Genomic DNA, 14627 nt, shown 5'->3' on the forward strand with positions numbered 1-14627 from the left:
ACTTTTTTATATTACCTGATGATAGCATTGACCATGTCAGCCTGTTGTAAGGATTTAGTGAGAGCTGTAGACCAGCTAAGTGCCAGAAGAATTGCCTATAATTAAGCACAGAACAACAGTAATCTAGGCTACATGTAAAGTCTGCTCTCCATCTTTCCCCATAACTGTTGGTACATTTTCACACAGTAGGTATCATCCAAGCACTGAACTTTCAAGATCATACCTCAAAATCTGGACCCAAAAAAGAATGACACTCTTGCCCTTCTCATCTCTTAAAGTGCAAACTTTATTTGCTTCACATTTTTTTCTCCAAAGTATTAAGCATATGGGATTTCATCTGTCTCCATAAAATTTTAAAGCAGATGCAGATGTTCTTCTCTAAGTGTTGGATTTAGAGGCAGAAGACCCGGTTGTGAGTTCTGCCTTTTCTGCTTATTAACAGTGGATCTGAGTCAACTGGCTTCATCTCTCTGAGCCTTGGTGTCCCATCTGCAAAGGAATAACAGTGAAGGTAAGACAAGGACATTACCTCACAAGCTTGGTGGGAGGACTGTATGAGCTATTATGTGACAATGGTTGCAACGTTTAAGTGGTAAAGTACCCATGAATCTTACTATTTATGACTGGAGGAATCAAAGCTCATGGTGTGGAGAAGTGGCTCAAGGTCACCCACAAGCAGATGGGGTCCATGAATGTCAAAGAATGCCCACCTGCTGTGCAGCCAGCAGGACTTTGTTAACCTTTGATCCAAATCTGGTCCAGCTTCACGATGAAGCTTCCATGTGTTCTCTAGACCAAATCTGAGAAAAGCATGTTGATTTTTATCATATATGCCTTTAATGACAGTGTAGTCCATAGTCTAGTTTTTACAAGCAAATTTATAATTATGAGGCTCAGAGTGATTATATAGCTTCTCACATCTCACCCAAGGAAAAGGTGGGACATGAGCTCTGATTTTCCAGATCCCTAGGCTAATGCTAAATCCAGCATCTTCATATCTGTATGGTTTTTAATGTGGTAAACATCCCTCCACAAAACAATGGAATTTAAGCTTCTAACTTGAATAATTAATTCACTAAGCTGCTTTTGGCTAGCTGAAATAAATTTGGGGATTTATACAAAGCTCCTGGGGTGTCGCGTGAAGTTGATGCAATAGTTGAACAGCCAAAACTTGGCAAAAGAAATACCCAAAGAGGATCTGTTAAGGTATTCCTTTAGTAGAAGCCAAAGGCAATAAAACCAGACTCTAGAGCTGCCTGGTCCAATACAATAGATAATTCAAACTAGCCATTAAATTTAAAATAAAAAATTCTGTTCCTCAGTCACACTGGCCACATTCCAGGTCCTCAATATCCACATGTGGTTAGTAGCCACTGTATTGGACAGTGCAAGCTATAGAACCTTTCCATCACCTGAGAAAATTCTATTGCCAAGCACTGCTCTAGATTGATGCCATTAAAGTGCCACAAGACTTCCAGACTCTGTCACTTTATTCCAATTTTCTGGGGGAAGAATTGGATTGGCCAGGTTTAGACTGTGTCCACAGAGTAGAACAATCAGCTATAATAGGGAGGAGAGGATCAGTAATACAAACCTGGTCTTCTTGAGTTGCAAGGGAGATATGAGGGACTCTTTCCCAGAAAAAGGGTATGATCATGTCACCCCTCCACTCATCAAATGTGGTGTTGTAACAATTTTCTGTGTAATGCCTCCCAGAACTTCCCTGTTCAACCATCATGACCCTCACCACAGCCTGGGATGATGAAATGGAGCATCTGGGAAGCAGAGAGAAGCATAGCCTGAGACCGCAGGAAGAGTGAGTGATGGATTCGTGGTCACATCCCACTTCCTGTTCTTTTCATTTTTGATATAACATTGTATATCAACTATATGTCAATTAAAAAATATATACTTGTTTCAAGTATACAACATAGGATTCAACAGTTAGCTACATTATTAGTTGCTCACCCCAACTAGCACAGTTACTGTCAACACAGAAATATGTTACAGAACTACTGACTATATTCTCTATGCTGTACTTTCAGCCCCGTGACTAATTTATATTATGATTGAGACTCTTCCCGTGTCTTGTTACATTCATGATACCTTCATTCATAGTCCTTTAAAAAATCTATTAGGAGGGGTATTTCTTCTCACTGTTCATTTTGGGCAGCATTCATTCTTAAAACATTCTAATAAATATCAACTCTCTTTAAGAAGTCCCACTGGGCATGTTAATAGAACCAAAGACAAAGCAAAACATTGCTTTTATGTCTCTTCGTCTCAAGGTATGACCCTACATATCGGGGGCTGTGTATGCTGGAAGGGTGATTTGTTTTAAATCTAGAGAACCCTCTGAAGACATGATGCATTTTTTAGAACACAAGTTCAGAGGAGGGGCAGTGAAACCAGAAGATGTTTCATTTAGGAGCATTTGTCGCTTCCATGAAAAGCATCTGCTCAGGTAACAAAGAACCTAAACATACAAAACTAATTATTGAAGTCGTTTTTAATTAACCTGGTCAGCTAATGTAACCCCTGGAACATTTGTTCATCCTTAGGAGTTTAGGACAAACTCATCATTGGTTTCTGCATTCGTTGGTTCTGCATTGATTGAGCATCATCAAATCCTTGTATCGAGTGGTTGTGTTTGCACATCCTGGTTTGTAAGTCGGTCCAGGGATTTAGTTTCCTTCGTTGCTTACAGTTTGTCTCCCTGTAGGCCTCATTTTCTTAATTTCCCACAGAACACTAAGAGTTTAGACATGAGACCTGTGTGCGCCCTGGCCCAGAGAATGCAGTGTGTCACCTGTCCACACAGCCAGTGGCGCTCAGCCTTAACTGCACAGAATTTCCTGAGGAGCTTTTAAAAAGACCAGTCCAGCTGCACCCCAGACCAATTAAATAAGAACGCCTAAGGGTGGAACCAGCATCGGTCATTTTTACAGCTCCTTCGGTGCCCACAGATTCCCTTAGCAAATTAGTGAACGGCAGCATGAGCGCCACCTAGAGTTTGTTAGAAATACAGGCGCCCTGCCTTCTTGAATCAATCTGCATTCTAATAAGACATTCCAAGTATAATTCAAGACTGGGAAGCACAGCTCAACCAGTGGCTCTCAGGCTTGAGCATGCACCAGAATCACCTGGAGGCCTTGCTAAAAACCAGGTTCCTGGGCTCCACCCCAGAAATCCTGACTCACAAGGTCTAGGGTGGGACTTTGCATTTCTAACAAAGATGTAAGGCTGCTGATACTACACAGGAATCACAGATTTAGCCACATGGCTCTCTAAGACATACTTAATTTTATGCCCCTGATAATATTTTTTGGAGCATATAATGTTTTCAGGCACAAGGGATATTGCAGTGAATATGGAGGTAACCTCCGCCCTCACAGAGCTTAAATTCTAGAGAAGGTCCAGTCCATGAACAAGCAGACTCCTGACACTACCATTTTAGATTAAGTGGTCAGGTAAGGACTCTTGTAAGACTGGCATTTGAGCAAAGACCTGATGGATAAAGGCTTAAAAAGCCCAGTAAAGAACATAAATGCACTGACCCAAGGAGCATTTAGTAAAGTCCAAGTTGGATGGGCCAGGGCACAGAGATTCCTTCTTCACCAACTAGAACCACGACATACAGTCTGAGTGATTTTGAGAATGCTGCTTTCCCTTCATGGCCTGTTTACTCATCGAGCTTCCCTTGTAGCATTCTTTGAAAGATTAAAATTTCATTAAGGACTTGGTTCACACTCTATTCACACTGAAATTACACTCGCTTGCTGGCATCAGGCCTCCAAGGGGGAAAGAAAACAAAACTTCCTAACAGCAGTGAGTGAGCCATGCATTTTTACTAAATCTCGTAGGAGAAATGTCGGAAGGATGAGATGATCTCACTGCCATCAGGAAACATCCAGCCACAAAGGATGGAGAACTGTGGGGACAGAGGGGCATCACCAAGACGGTGACATAGGCAGTTCCTGATTTTGTTGCCCATCACAAGAACAACTACTCATGGGCAAGGCACCACTGATACAGACCACATTCCCAGGGGAAGGGAAACAGCACCGGCCACACTGCCTGACCCCACGGGGCTCAGAACCTCAGAGGGCTCCCCTCTGAGCCTACAGTGGAAAAAACGAAGCCAGGGGGACTTTGGGTCCCCCAGCACTGTGGGTCACTTCTTGGGATCCCATACTCCTGTCTCATCTCCCAGGGATCACAGGAAAATCTGTGGGGCTTCATTTCTAGGATCAGATCATGACTGAGAGGGAGGGGCTTACAATTAGCACTTTGGCAGATTGAGTTCCTACGTGCAGTGCCCAAGAGCAGTCCAGCCAGCAGCTTCCCTCCTCTACAGAGCCGAGATGGTGGCACGGTCTACCAGGGAGCTTGGCAGGGTGCAGGGCTGCCTGAGTTGGGACCTGCCAGACCTTGAGCCTGGGCTCCTGGAGGATTCCAAGGAGCTCTGGTTAGAGTTCCTGGTTAGCACCCTGCCCAGACAGGGGAGCCGAGTGTAGCTCTTGGTCCTGCCAGAACTGGCAGTCTGGCCAGCAGCTGTACCCATCTGCAGTAATGAGCCAGCAACTCCACCTGGCCAGAGATTCGGATGCACAGGTCCACCCGATTAGCTCCCCAAATAAAGAGACTTGTTGGCCTTGGAGCCTGCTCTGTGGCTCTCTCTGCTAACTCCTGAATACAGCCCCTAGCCCTGCTAAGCAGGAACCCTAACCAGAGCTCCTTGGAATCTTGGTAGCTCTGATTACAGCAGCACTTAAACAGAGAAGACAGCCACCATCTCTGTGTCTGTGGAACCAAGATGGTGGCCCATTTGTCCAGGGAGCTTAGCAATGTAGGTCTGTCTGATCTGATTTCCAGAAAACATCCTTGCTGGCCCGAGGGTCTGTTCTGCAACCTAACCAGGCAGGGAAGCTAATGTGTAGCCCAATCCAAGCTGACTACAGCTTCCAGACCAAGCAAACCAGGAAACCAAACCAGAGCTCCTGAGAATCTGTGCAGCCCAACCCATCTGCACAGGATGGTAGCTTATGAGTTCAGGGAATTTAGTATATAGTTCTGCCTAATATGACCTCCAAATAAGAGCATCCCCAGCCTTGCAGCATATACAGGGCCCTGCCAAAGCAAAAAAATAAACTAATTTGCAACCTAGCCCAATCAGACCCTGATGGAAAGCTCCATCTGCCCAAGGATATTGCAAATGAACACATGCAGAAAACCATGACAAGTGGTTGGTAGAGAATTGTCTCTACCCAAATGAACTGTTAAATTTGGGAAGAGTAAACCACTTACTCAAATGCACAGATACCAACATAAGGAATCAAAGATCACGCACACAAGAAAAAGGTCAACCTGACACCACCAAAAGATACTGACCCTAAAGAAATGGAGATCTGAGCTTCAACAGCAGACTTGACCGTGCAGAAGAATCAATGATATAGAAGACAGTACACTTAAAATTATCTAGTCAGAGAACCAGAAAGAAAAAAAGGAGTGAAGAAAGCCTAAAAGACTAATAGGACACACTCAAGAAAGGGACAGAAAGAATATTTAGAGCAATAATGGCTGAAACTTCCCAAACATATGGAGAGAAATGGACATGCAGGTCCATGTGGCTTAAGCAACCCCAAATAGGGCTACATGAGACACATTATAATTATCAAAAGTCAAAGATGAAGAATTTTGAAAGCAGCAAGAGAGAAGTTACATAAAAGGGCGCCCTCATAAGACTGTATGTAGGTGGATTTCTCTGCAGAAACTTTCATCTCAGGAGAGAGTGGGATGATATATTCAAAATACTGAAAGAAAAAGAAACTGTCAACCATGAATTCTATATCCAGCAAAGCTGTTATGAAAAATGAAGAGATAATGACCTTCCTGAACAAACAAAAGTTGAAGGAATTCATCACCACTAGGGCTACCTTAAGAGAAATGCTAAAGGGAGCACTTTAAGTAGAAATGAAGGATGCTAATTAACATTATAAAAATATAAAAAGGTAGCATAAAAGTCACTGGTAAAAGCAAAAAAAAATCAGACATAGATTCTGTAATATAGTAATGGTGGTGCATAATTCGCTTACAACTCTAGTTTAAAAATCTAAAAATAATCAAAACTGCAATAATCATGTAACATAATAACCTATAATATGAGGAGGAGAAGTATAAAATATAGTAACGCTATTGATGTTATCAGTTTAAAACAAGGTATTATAATTTTAAGATATGTAAACTTCATGGTTACATAAGGATAAAACCTGCAGTAAGTACACAATAGAACACGATAATCAAGTGACTGTCAAGTGCTGTCACCAAAAGTCTTCAAAACACAGGAAAAGAGCAGGATAAAGGTCAAGGAACAATAGATCTACAAAACAGACAACAAAATGGCAATAGTGAGGGCTTACCTGTCAACAATTACTTTAAATGGGGAATTTAATCCATTTACAATCAAAAGACATGGAATGGCTAAATGGATTGAACAAAAAAAAACAAGATCCAGCATTATACTGCCTATAAGAGACTCACTTTAGCTTTAAAGACACACAGTAAGAGTAAAGGGAGAGGGATAAAGATATTCCAAGCAAGTGATAACAAAAACATATCAGACAAAACAGACTTTGTCTCTTTTACCATTTTTATAGTTAAGAAGGTCATTATATAATGATAAAGGCATCAATCCTTCAAGAAGACATAATGATTGTCATTTATGTACACTACAAGAGAGCACCTCAATTTATAAAGTGAAAAACAGAACTAAAAGAAGAAATAAACAGCAATACATTAATGGTTGGGGACTTAAATATCTCACTTACAATAATGAATACATCATACAGAGAATCAATTAGGAAAGAGCACATTTGAACACTGTAGACCAAATGGACCTAACAGACACCTCAAGTGCACATACCATATTTAGGATAGATTATAATGTTAGGCAACAAAATAAGACTTAGGAGCCTCAAGAAGACAGACATGCTGAGTATCTCCCTAACCAAAATGATATGAAGGTAGAAATAAATAACAAGAGAACTGGAAAATGCTTGAATACATGGAAATTAAAAGGCACTCTCCTGAACCACCTATGAATCACAGAAGAAATCAAAGGTGAAATAGAAAATTATCTTCAGACAAACAAAACTGGAAGCACAACATACCAAAACTTATGGGATGCAACAAATCCAGTTCTAAAAGGAAGTTCATGACAATAAATGCCTACATTAAGAAACAGAAAGATACCAGATAAGCTAACTCTATGCCTTAAAGAATTAGAAAAAGTAAGCCCAAAGTTAACAGAAGGAAGAAAATAATAAAGATTAGAGGACAGGAAAACAATGGAGAAAATTAACAAAACTAAGAGTTGGTTCTTTGAAAAAATAAACAAAATTGATAAACCTTTAGCTAGACTAACCAAGGAGAACAGAAGAGTCAAATCAAGAAAATTATGAATGAAAAAAGAGATGTTACATCTGGTACCACAGAAATACAAAGGACCATAAGATGTGCTATGAATAACTGCATGCCAACAAGCTAGAAGAGATGGAGAAATTCTTAGAAACATATCACCTACAAAGACTGAATCGTGAAGAAATACAACAACTGAACAGATCAGTTATTAGTAAGAAGATTGAATTAGTGATCAAAACCACCCAAGAAAAAAATCCCAGAACCTGATGGATCCACTAGTGAATTTTACCAAGCATTTAAAGAATTGAGATGAATAGGATCAAGATGGTAGAGCAGAAAGGTCGAGACCTCACCTCCTCCCATGGACACACCAAAACTACAAGTACATATAGAACAATTCTGAGAATAAATGACCTGAAGATTAGCAGAACAGCTCTTCCACAACTCAAGATAAAGAGAAAAAGCCACAGTGAGACAAGTGGGATGTGCAGAGATGCTCTCCGGTCAAGACCCACATCCCTGGCATGGCGACCCACAGGTGTGAGGATATCACAAATGCAGAGGTCCTTCCTAAGGAGTTTCAAGCCCCATATCAGGAATCCCTGCCCTGTGGACCTGCACCAGGAAGACAAGCATCCATATATTTGGCTTTGAACATCAGTGGGGCATAACTCTGGGGAAGCCTGAGGGCTATAGGAAATTGAGACTCTACTCTTAAAGAGCCTGCAAACAAACTCGCTTGCCCTGAAACCCAAAACAGAGGCAGCAGTTAAAAAAACACTTGGGCCATAAATGAAGATTGACCAATTTTAGGATATGTGCTAGCAGGGCAGGGATCTGTAGGGCCTTTATCTGGAAACAGAAGCAGGTAGGCACCATTCTTCTTGCTCTCCTGCCTAGCTAGCTCATCACTAGTGGGTACCTTTTCTGACCCTGTCATAACTTCCTAGCTACTCACTACTCACCCTGCCCCAGTGTTCCCCTGCAGACCTGTTCTGCCCAACTGGAAAAAACACGAACACATAGAAGGTAAATAGCATGCTACTAAATAACCAATAGGTCAATGAAGAAATCAAAAAAGGCAAATATATAAGGCATAACAAAAGCAATTCTAAGAGAGATGTCTATAGCAATAGAGACCTATCTCAAGAAGCAAAAAATATTTAACAATCTTACCTAAGAAAACTAAGAAACCTAAGAAAACCTAAGAACGAAGAAAAGATGAACAAAGCTCAATTAGAGTAGAAATAAATAAAATAGTGGCTAAAACAACAGATAAAATAAACTAAACTAAGAGCTGGTTCTTTAAAAACAAAATTAATAAACCTTTATCCAGACTCATTAAAAAAGAGGGCTTAAATAAAATCAGAAAGTTACCACAGAAATGCAAAGGATTATGAAACTACTATAAATAATTTACCAATGAATTGTCAACCTAGAAGGATAAATTCCTTGAAACATACAACCTTCCAAGAGTCAATCAGGAATAAAAAATCTGAACAGACTGATTACTAGTAATGAAATTGAATCAGTAATCAAAAACTTGCAAACAAAATCCAGGATCTGACTGTTTCACAGAACTCTGTGGAACACTTAAAGAGTTACTACCTATCCCTCTCATACTATTCCAAAACATTGAAGAGGAAGGAATACTTCCATATTCTATGAGGCCAGCATTACCCCAATACCAAAATGAGACCAAGATACTGCAAAAAAAAATTACAGGCCAATATCCCTGATGACCATATACACAAAAATCCTTAACTAAATATTAGCAAACCAAACTCAACAATACATTAAAAGGATCAAGCATCATGATCAAGTGGAATTTATTTCAGGGATTAAAAAATGGTGTAATATACCACAAATCAATGAAATACACCATATTAATAAAAGATAAAAATCACACAATCATCTCAATACAGAAAAATTACTTGACAAATTTTAATGTCCATTTATGATAAAAACTCTCAACAAAGAGGGTATGGATGGAACATACCGCAACAGAGTAAGGCCATATATGACAAACCCACAGCTAATACACTCAAAGGAAAATCTTTCAGCTTTTCACTTTAAGATCAGTAACAAGAAAAGGATGCCCATGTTTAGTCAACATAGTATAGAAAGTCCTAACCATAGCAATCAGACAAGAAATAAGAGGCATCCAAATTGGTAAGGAAGAACTATCACTATTTGCAGATGACATGAGACTATACCAAAAATCCTAAAGACTCTACTGAAAAACTATATTAGAATAAATGAATTCAGTAAAGTTGCAGAATACAAAATATACAGAAAATTTTTGCATAATAATAATGAACTATCAGAAAGAGAAATAAAATATCTAGGCATAAATTTAACCAAGAAGGTAAAAACTCAAGACACTGATGAAAGAAATTGAAGATGACATAAATAAAGATACACTGTGCTCATGGATTAGAACAATTAATATTATTAAAATGTCCATACTCTCCAAAGCAATCTAAAGATTCTGTATAATCCCTATCAAAATGCCAGTGGCATTTTTAATAGAACCAGAATGATCCTAAAATATGTATGGAACCACAAAAGAATCCGAATTGTCAAAGCAATCTAGAAAAGAACAAAACTGGAGGTATTACACTCCTTGGCTATAAGTTACACTACAAAACTACAGTAACTAAAATAGTATCATACTGGCACAAAAACAGACATACAGATCAATAGAACAGAATAGAGAGTCCAGAAAGCAAGGAGGCAAGAATATACAATGGGAAAAGACAGTATCTCCAACAAATGGTATTGGGAAAACTGGACAGCTACATGCAAGGGAATGAAACTGGATTACTGTCTAACACCACACAGAAAAGTAAACTCAAAATGGCTTTAAGATTTCAATGTAAGACATGAAACCATACAACTCCTAAAAAAAAAAATAGGTGGTAAACTCTTGGAAAGCAGTCTTAGCTGTATTTTGTTTTTTTTGGGATTTGTCTCCTCAGACAAGGGCAACAAAAGCAAAACCAAACAAATGGAACTATATTTAATTAAAAGGCTTTTGCACAGTGAAGGAAACCATCAACAAAACAAAAGGGCAACCTGCTGAATGGGAAAAGGTATTTGCAAGTGGCATATCCAATAAGGGATTAATATCCGAAATATATAAAGAACTCACACAACTCACCAAAAAAACCCAAAACAATTCAATTAAAAAATGAGCAGATGACCTGAATAGACATTTTTCTAAAGACATATAGACGCCAACGGACACATGAAAATATATGGTCAAGATGCTAATCAACAGGGAAATGCAAATCAAAACCACAAAGAGATATCACCTCAAACCTTCAGAATGGCTAATATCAAAAAGAAGAAATAACAAGGTTGGTAAGGATGTGAAGAAAGAGAACTTTCATACGCTCTTGGCAGGGATATAAAGTGATGCAGCCACTACAGAGGTTCCTCAAAAAATTAAAAATGGAAATATATGACCCAGTAATTTTACTTCTGGGTATTTACATACAGAAGACAAAAACACTAATTTGAAAAGATATATGCATCCTCATGTTCATTACAGCATTATTTACAATAGCCAAGATATGGAAACAACCTATGTATCTATTGATAGATGAATAGATAAAAAAAGATGTAATACATAAACACAATGGAATATTACTCAGCCATAAAAGAGAAAAATCTTGCCATTTGTGATAACATCGATGGACCTAGAGGGTATTATGCTAAGAGGGTATTTCATGTCTGAAATATGTCAGACAGAGCCAAATACCATGTGATTTCACTTATATGTGGAATCTAAAAAAACACAAAGGAAAAACAAAACAGAAATGGACTCAGAGAGAACTGGTGGTTGCCAGAGGGGTAGGAGCAGGAGGGATGGGTGAAACAGATGAAGGAGATTAAAAGGTACAAACTTCCAGTTATAAAATAAATAAGGCACATGGATACAAAGTATAACATAGGGAATATAGTCAGTAATATTGTAATAATTAGTATGGTGACAGATGGTGACTAGACTTACTGAGGCAATCATTCCATAATGTATATAAATGTTGAATTACTATGTTGTACACCTGAAAGTAATATATTGTACACCAGCTATACTTCAGTTAAAAAAAGAATTAATGTCAAATCTTCTAATCCTCAAAAAAAAAAATCAAATAGGAGGAAACACTCCCAACCATTTTACAAAACCAGCATTATTTACCCTGATGCCAAAGCCAGAAAAGGTACTGTAAGAAAACTGTTGGCTGATATCCCTCATGAATATAGATTCTCAGTAAAATACCAGCAAACTGATTTCAGCAGCACATAATAGGATAATTTTCCATGAACAAGTGGGATTATCCCTAGGATGTAAAAATGATTCAAAATATGCAAATCAATAAGGTGGTACATGACATTAATAAAGGAAAGCAAAAAATCATGTGATCATCTCAATAGATGCAGAGAAAATATTTGATAAAATTTGACATCTGTTCATGATAAAACTCTGGGTATAGAAGGAATGTGCCTTGACATAATAAAAGCCATATATGCAAGCCCATAGCTAATATCATACTGAGTGGTGAAAGTTTGAAAACTTTTTCTCTAAAATAAGGAATAGGACAAGAGTGCCCAGCCTCATCACTCCTATTCAACATAGCCAGAGTAATCAGGTAAGAAAAAAAGAAGTTAAAGGCATCAGAATCAGCAAGGAAAAAGTAAAATTTTCTTTGCAGATAGCATGATTTTATATGTAGAAAATCCTAAAAACTGCATCAAAACCTTTTAGATCAACAAATTTAGTAAAGTTGAAATATACAAAATTAACATACAACATTCAGTAGTGTTTTTATAAACTAACAACCAATTGTCTGAAAAATAAAGAAAATACTCTTATTGACAATGACACCAAAAACAATAAAATACTTAGGAATAAGTTTAACCAAGGAAGTGAAAGATCTCTACACAGAAACATATAAAACACTGATGAAAGAAATCAAAGAATGCCCAAATAGAAAGGGTATGTTCATGTATTAGAAAAATTAACATTGTTGAAATGTTCATGCAACCCAGAGCCATCTATAAAGCCAGTGCAATCCCTATCAAGATTCAAATAACGTTATTTATGCAGTCCTAAAATATATGGAACCGCAAAAGAATCCAAATAGGCAAAGCAATCCTGAGAAAGAACAAAGCAGAAGGAAGCACACTTTCTGATTTTAAGCTTTATGATAAAGCTATAGTAAACAAAACAGTATGACACTAGCATCAAAACAGACACATAGAACAACAGAATAGAAATGGTGCACAGAAATAAGCCCAGGCATATACAGTCAACTAACACTGACCAGGGAGCCAAGAATCCTAAATGGAGAAAAGACAGTCTCTTCAATAATGGTGCTGGGAAAATTGGATATTCACTTGTAAAAGACTGAAACTAGACCCCTATCTTCCACCATTCACAAAAATTAACTCAAGATGGATTAAGGACTTAAATGTAAGATCTGAAATCATAAAACTCCTACAAGAACACAAAGGAAAAACTCCTAGAAGAAAACATAGGAAAAAAGCTCTTTGACATGGGTTTTAGAAATGATTTCTTAGATGTTAAAAATAAACAAGTAGGATTATATCAAATTAAAAAGCTTGTGCACAGCAAAAGAAATAATCAACACAATAAGACAACTTACAGAATGAGAAAATAATTTGCACATCATACATCCAATAAAGGGTTAATATCCAAAATATATAAAGAATTCATACAACTCAATAGCAAAAAAAAAACAAATAATCCAATTAAAATATGGGCAAAGGACCCAAATAGACATTTTTTTTCCAAGGAAGGCATTCAAATGGCCAACATAGACATGAAAAGATGCTAAACATCACTAATACTGGAAAAATCAAAGCCTTAATAAGACAGAACCTCCCACATGTTAGGATGGCCAACATCCAAAAGACAAGAAACAACAAATGATGGTGAGGCTGTGGAGAAAAGGAAACCTTGTGCACTGCTGAATGTACACTGGTGCAGCCTCAATGGAAAACAGTATGGAGGTTCTGCAAACAACTAGAACTACCAAATGACCCAGCAATCCCACTTCTGGTTATATACCTAAAGGAAATGAAAACCCTGTGTCAAAGAAACAGCTACACACCCATGTTCATTGCAGTAATATTTACAATAGCCAAAACTCTTGTGTCTTGATGGACATATCCATAGATGGATGAAGAAATTATGGGATATGTATTAATCAGCCATTAAGCAAAAAGAAAACCCTGCCATTTGCAACAACACGGATGCCCTTGAAGATATTATGCTAAGTGAAATAAGACAGAGGAAAACAAATACTGTATAATTTCACTTACATTTGGAATCTTAAAAAACAAAATTCATAGAAAAGAGATCAGATTTATGGTTACCAGAGGCAGAGGGTGTGGGAACTGGCTGAAGATGATTAAAAGGTACTTTACAAAATAAAGTACCGAAGAGGTAATGTATAATATGATGACTATAGTTGACACTGCTGCATGGTATATTTGAACGTTGCTAAGACAGTATCTCCTAAAAGTTCTCATCACAAGGAAAAAAAGGTTTTTGTTTGTATCTATATGAGATAATGGATGTTAACAAATATTATCGTGGAAATCATTTCACAATATACTTAAGTCAAGCCCTTATGCTGTACACCTTAAACGTATACAGTGCTGTATGTCAATTGTATCTCAGTAAAACTGGAAAAAATTTGTGAGGGACACAACTGGGAGATGTCCCCACGACTGAAACAATCCAGGAAGGCTACCCTTAGGAGGTGGAATTTGCAGTGGGCCCTAAAGAATTAGGGTTGGAATAAAAGGGTCTCTCTAGACAAAGGGACCATATGGATTTGTCTATGTGTTTTGTTGAAAAGCTATATGTGTAAAGTCTAAAGACGGTAGTAGCAGACATAAACGCTTTAAGCTTACAGGCCTCATCAATTCTGCAAAGTATTTTTACTCAGTTCCCTCCTCTACTTCCATTCCAGGAAGCACAGAGGCAAAATTTATCCCCACTTAGAGAAAAATATTTGCATAAGTTTTATAGGTAATGATTTACCTCTTTCATTCACAGCCTTAATATTATAATACTAATAGCCTTATTATTATAATAACATTTTTTAAATTATCCAAAGTGGGAAATTCTTGACCTTGGGTTTAACCAGATTTGGATCTGAAAGTTCCAGCAT

At 37.9% G+C, this 14627-nt stretch overlaps 1 long non-coding RNA gene across 3 annotated transcripts in view; it reads right to left on the reverse strand.

The window, feature by feature from the left end:
• Nucleotides 1-371: 371 nt before the first annotated feature.
• Nucleotides 372-14627, reverse strand: part of LOC118918772 (uncharacterized) — a 478090-nt gene continuing 463834 nt past the window's right edge. For all 3 annotated transcript variants that reach the window (XR_008994008.1, XR_008994007.1, XR_008994006.1), the window contains exons 6-7: nt 1595-1775; nt 372-489 (exon numbers count right to left, since the gene is read on the reverse strand). This is a non-coding gene — a long non-coding RNA (uncharacterized LOC118918772). The remainder of the gene's footprint in view (nt 490-1594; nt 1776-14627) is intronic.

This window comes from Manis pentadactyla, chromosome 15 (assembly GCF_030020395.1).
Source record: "Manis pentadactyla isolate mManPen7 chromosome 15, mManPen7.hap1, whole genome shotgun sequence".
NCBI lineage: Eukaryota > Metazoa > Chordata > Mammalia > Pholidota > Manidae > Manis > Manis pentadactyla.